Source organism: Odocoileus virginianus, chromosome 1 (assembly GCF_023699985.2).
Source record: "Odocoileus virginianus isolate 20LAN1187 ecotype Illinois chromosome 1, Ovbor_1.2, whole genome shotgun sequence".
Taxonomy (NCBI): Eukaryota; Metazoa; Chordata; class Mammalia; order Artiodactyla; family Cervidae; genus Odocoileus; species Odocoileus virginianus.
The window spans coordinates 88,301,606-88,307,605 of record NC_069674.1 but is presented as its reverse complement, the minus strand read 5'-3'; the positions used below and the strand labels follow the sequence as shown (position 1 = coordinate 88,307,605).

Here is a 6,000-nt window from a genome sequence, read left to right as displayed (position 1 = left end):
CCACCAGGAAATTCCCAGTTTCAAATTATTTAAAGTTTATTTCTCACATTGTCTCTGTCTCATCCAAGTTCTTTATTTTTTTTTTCCCTTTGTTTTAGTTTCTTTTAGCTTTCTTTTCTATTTTTCTAAACTGACTTTAGCAAGTCTTGGCAGTTGTCTTATGTTTGAGGCGTACCATGAAAAATGGATCAAGAAGGCAGAGCGGGTACATTGGTAGGTATGAGCGGGCCACCCAAGATGGCTATTGTTTTGCTCTCTGCCAGCCCCTTCTTCTACCAGTACCCACTTAGCCTACACCCTACTCACCTGACTGACCTTCCTACATACTTGGCTCAGCCCTAGCCAATGACTGTTCTGACCTTTAGCTCAGAACATCTCCACCTGCTCCCTATTTAAAGGGGCCGTGAGGGGCGGCGGGCCTCCGCTAGTTTCCCTGGTAACCAAGGCGCCAACCAGATGTCAATTCCCCTACAACCGGTCCCCTCCCCCTCCCGGTGGGACTGGAGCCTGCTGCTGGGTGCTGCCCACAAGCTTCTGCCGCACACTGAGGTGTCCCTCCAGGACCTTGCTTCAGACGCGTAAGTTTGACCTCTCTGTCGCCGACTCCAGGCTCTTTCTTTGGTCTCAAAGCTGGGCAGGGCCAGGGCTCGCAGGCCTGTGGGACGCAGCCCAGCTATTGAGCGCACGGCTGGGAGACCAAGGAAACTCCTGTGAGCGCTGGAGACGGTCAGGAACGGGAAGTTGTGGGGGCCCTGCAGTAACACCTGGGGCCTGAAGGTCCTGGGCGGCGGGGGCAGGGGGCCTGAGGGCGCCTTCCCACTGATGTGGGCCCTGTGATAGCTGTGCTTGAGGAAAGGGGGCCGCCCAGAGAGCGCAGAGGACTCGGACACCCTCAGGCTGTTGCAGAGATGTGGCCGCCATTACAGTGGGGAAAAGTGGCCACGCGTGTGGTCTGGCTGCTGCTGAGCTCACAGCCCAGGGGAAGCGTGAATGCTGATCGTGTTCCTCAGAAAGTAAGGTGTGGGAATGGGAGGGAATGATACGCATTATTGTCTACTACTGTTATTTGTTAAACTGAATTGGTGATTTAGAAATGGAAGAAAGAAAATCCCGGAAAAATGACCAAGATGGGAATCTTGACATTCTAAAACTGGTTTCTGTATATGCCATGAGAGGAAATGAGCTTTCTGAAAGGAATTGGTATTTCTCTTCTTGGGTTTTTGAGAAATCATCTGCTTGTAAATCATCTGCTTTGGATCTCAGGGACTTTATCAGAGAAAGGAAAAATCCATATTTATTTATGGATTACAGTTTTACAGTGTTGTATTAGTTTCTGGTATATAGTATATGTGTATTATATATTATTTTTAATTTTATTTTATAATTTTCTATAAGTTATTGAATATAATTTTCTGTTGTATACCATCAGTTCAGTTCAGTCCAGTCACTCAGTCGTGTCCGACTCGTTGTGACCTCATGAACTGCAGCACGCCAGGCCTCCCCGTGCATCACCAGCTTCCGGAGTTTACCCAAACCCATGTCTATTGAGTCGGTGATGCCATCCAACCATCTCATCCTCCATCGCCCTTCTCCTCCTGCCCTCAATCTTTCCCAGCCTCAGGGTCTTTTCAAATGAGTCAGTTCTTTGCATCATGTGGCCAAAATATTGGAGTTTCAGCTTCAACATCAGTCCTTCCAATGAACATCCAGGACTGATCTCCTTTAGGATGGACTGGGTGAGTCTCCTTGCAGTCCAAGGGACTCTCAAGAGTCTTCTCCAACACCACAGTTCAAAAGCATCAATTCTTCTGTGCTCACCTTTCTTTATAGTCCAACTCTCACACCCATCCATGACTACTGGAAAAACCATAGCCTTGACTAGATGGACCTTTGTTGGAAAAATAATGTCTCTGCTTTTTAATATGCTGTCTAGGTTAGTCATAACTTCCCTTCCAAGGTAAACGTCTTTTAATTTCATGGCTGCAATCACCATCTGCAATGATTTTTGGAGCCCAAAAAAATAAAGTCAGCCACTGTTCCCCCAATTTGCCATGAACTGATGGGACCAGATGCCATGATCTTAATTTTCTGAATGTTGAGCTTTAAGCCAGAATCTTGCTATTTATCCATGTTCCGTATAATAGTATGTATATGTGAATTTCAAGATCTTAATTTATTCCTCTCCTAAACTTTCCCCTTTGATAGCCATAAATTTGTTTTCAAAGTCTGTGAGTATTTGTTTTACAAATTAGGTATATTTTTGTCATTTTTAAAAATTTCTGCATATAAGCAGTATCATATGCTATTTGTCTTTCTCTGGCTTTCTTAGTATGATAATCTCTAGTTCCATCTATGTTGCAGCAAATGGTATAATTTCATTCTATTTTTATGATTAATATTTCATTGTATATATGTCCCACATCTTCTTTATCCATTTATTTGTCAGTGGATATTTAGATTGCTTCTGGGTCTTGGCTACTGTCAGTAGTACTCCTATGAATATTGAGGTGCATGTATCTTTTCAAATTAGAGTTTTCTCTGCATATGTGCCTGGGAGTGATATTGTTGAATCATATGACAACTGTACTTTCAGTTTTTAAATAACTTCCATACTGTTTTCCATGGTAACTGCATCAATTTACATTCCCACCAACCTGGTAGGAGGGTTTGCTTTTCTTCACACCTTCTCTAGCATTAATTATTTGTAGATTTTTTTAATGATGGCCATAAAAGAGGATTTGGTAAACACTAGCAGGAAAACTGGGAGATGTGTGTTGACTTAAATATATGTATGTCTATGTGTACCTTACAACATACCTTATAAATATAATGTTTCTCTGCCTCCAAGTGGCATGGCCAAGATCATTAGGCATACAAGTAGCAAGTGACTTTAAGTTAGTCACTAGGGGCCAAAGAACTTTTAATACCATTGACAGTTATTAATGGTATTAATAACTAACTGGGTTAACATTTTTAAATTGGAGTATAATTACTTTACAATGTTGTATTTAAGTTTCTGCTGTACAATAACGTGAATCAGCTATAAGTATACATATATTCCCTCCCTCTTGTGGGTTAACACTTGTTGAAGCCTTCTGACTTCAGACAGTACTCACTTTGATATTTGGAGGGGTGTTTTTCATTTCTTTCTTACTCATTCACTCATTCATGTCTTTTACTAAATATTGAGGCAAAAGGCAGGAATGAACTATTGAAGAAATTGGAATAGCACCATGAAAGGAACAAGATGGAGAAGGAGGAGTTGGTTTTCAGTTCAGTTCAGTTGCTCAGTCGTGTTCAACTCTTTGCGACCCCATGAACTGCAGCACGCCAGGCCTCCTTGTCCATCACCAACTCCCGGAGCCCACCCAAACCCATGTCCATTGAGTCGGTAATGCCATCCAACCATCTCATCCTCTGTTGTCCCCTTCTCCTCCTGCCCTCAATCTTTCCCAGCATCAGGGTCTTTTCAAATGAATGAGTTCTTTGCATCAGGTGGCCAAAGTATTGGAGTTTCAGCTTCAGCATCAGTCCTTCCAATGAACACCCAGGACTGATTTCCTTTAGGATGGACTGGTTGGATCTCCCTGCCATCCAAGGGACTCTCAAGAGTCTTCTCCAATACCACAGTTCAAAAGCATCAATTCTTCAGTGCTCAGCTTTCTTTATAGTCCAACTCTCATATCCATACATGACTACTGAAAAAACCATAGCCTTGACTAGACAGAACTTTGTTGACAAAGTAATGTCTCTGCTTTTTAATATGCTGTCTAGGTTGGTCATAACTTTCCTTCCAAGGAGTAAGCGTCTTTTAATTTCATGTTGGCAGTCACCATCTGGGGTGATTTTGGACCCCCCAAAAATAAAGTCAGCCACTGTTTCCCCATCTCTATTTGCCATGAAGTAATGGGACTGGATGCTATGATCTTAGTTTTCTGAATTGAGCTTTAAGCCAACTTTTTCACTCTCCTCTTTCACTTTCATCAAGAGGCCCTTTAGTTCTTCTTCACTTTCTGCCATAAGGCTGGTGTCATCTGCATATCTGAGGTTATTGATATTTCTCCCAGCAATCTTGATTCCAGCTTGTGCTTCCTCCAGCCCAGCGTTTCTCATGATGTACTCTGCATATAAGTTAAATAAGCAGGGTGACAATATACAGCCTTGACATACTCCTTTTCCTATTTGGAACCAGTCTGTTGTTCCATGTCCAGTTCTAACTGTTGCTTCCTGACCTGCATATAGGTTTCTCAAGAGGCAGATCAGGTGGTCTGGTATTTCCATCTCTTTCAGAATTTTCTATAGTTTATTGTGATCCACACAGTCAAAGGCTTTGGCATAGTCAGTAAAGCAGAAATAGATGTTTTCCTGGAACTCTTGCTTTTTCTGTGATCCAGCAGATGTTGGCAATTTGGTCTCTGGTTCCTCTACCTTTTCTAAAATCAGCTTGAGCATCTGGAATTTCATGGTTCATGTATTGCTGAAGCCTGGTTTGGAGAATTTTGAGCATTACTTTACTAGCATGTGAGATGAGTGCAATTGTGCAGTAGTTTGAGCCTTTCTTTGGGACTGGAGTGAAAACTGACCTTTTCCAGTCCTGTGGCCACTGCTGAGTTTTCCAAATTTGCTGGCATATTGAGAGCAGCACTTTCACAGCATCATCTTTTAGGATTTGAAATAGCTCAACTGGAATTCCATCGCCTCCACTAGCTTTGTTCGTAGTGATGCTTCCTGAGACCCACTTGACTTCACATTCCAGGATGTCTGGCTCTACATGATTGATCACACCATCGTGATTATCTGGGTTGGTTTTGGGGACCCTCAAATACCCAATTTTGCTGAATGATGTGTGGCAAGGGGGGATTCTGCAGCAAACAGCCTTTGAACTTCATCTGCAGCTTCCACCCTGTCCTGAATCTGCAGCCTGATAGCCTTTCAGACTTAACGGTACAATCATCTCATTGCTTCATGTTCAGCCTTTCTACTGTGCAGATAGTTGGACTTGCTGGACTTCACAATTGTATAAGCTATTTCCTTAAAATAAATGTCTTTCTATATATACACAGCCTGTAAGATCAGTTTCTCTGGACAGCCCTGATTAACACAGTAATGAAAGAAAGGTAACAGAGGAAATTAGCAAAAAGAGACTATTAGCAATTTTTAAGTAGAAGGATGATAAGATTGGAGTCATGTTTCAGGAAAATGAATCGTAGTGAGATGTAAATTGCATGGAGGGATAAAGCACAGTAGAGAAACACATGGAGGGGGAATGTAATAGAGGTTAATAAGTATTTGAGAACATGAGGGGCACTGTGATAAAGAGATGGGATAGATAATGAGAAAACATAGGTTGTGATGCTTCAAGTTCTGGAAGCAGACTGATCAGTTGAAACCCCAGTTTTTTCCTTTCCTATTTGTTTGAACTTAAGGAAAGCTTTTCTGGAACTTATTTATCAGTAAAATAGAAGTAATTGTATCTATTTGCTGTAGTCATTGGAAGTTTCAAATAAAGGCATAATTACTCCTGAAATGTGAACAGTTTCTGTGTATCTTGTATAGTAACCACCGAATGAATACTAGTTTCTTATACCCATCTCCCACATACACAGGATAGCTAGCACATACATGGAGGGTTAGCTACATGAGAGCTAGCATATTTATGTGCATACACACATATGCTGGCTCTGCATATATATGCTAGCTATCATACATATATACATGTGTGTGCATATATATATAAAATGTGTACAAAGTTCATGGCACAAAAGCAGCAGTTCAGATAAGAAGTTAAAGGGAGGAGGGGGAATTCAAGCTTTTGTGACATGAAAAAAATGGTACTGTTGACAGGAGTAGCAAAATCCAAAGCCTTAGCTCTTTTGAGGTAAGAGACAAGGAAGGATAATAAACTTGTTTATTTTGGAACATGTTAGAATTCATTTACTAAATGAGAACTGAGGAAAATCTAGGTGATTAAAAGTGAAAGTTTAAGAATATATAATAAAG

The 6,000-nt window shown here is 41.4% G+C and overlaps 1 long non-coding RNA gene across 1 annotated transcript in view; it reads left to right on the top strand.

Moving 5' to 3' along the window:
- The first annotated feature begins 430 nt into the window (after positions 1-430).
- Positions 431-6,000, top strand: part of LOC110137881 (uncharacterized) — a 158,838-nt gene continuing 153,268 nt past the window's right edge. The window contains exon 1 of the long non-coding RNA XR_002314061.2: positions 431-578. This is a non-coding gene — a long non-coding RNA (uncharacterized lncRNA). The remainder of the gene's footprint in view (positions 579-6,000) is intronic.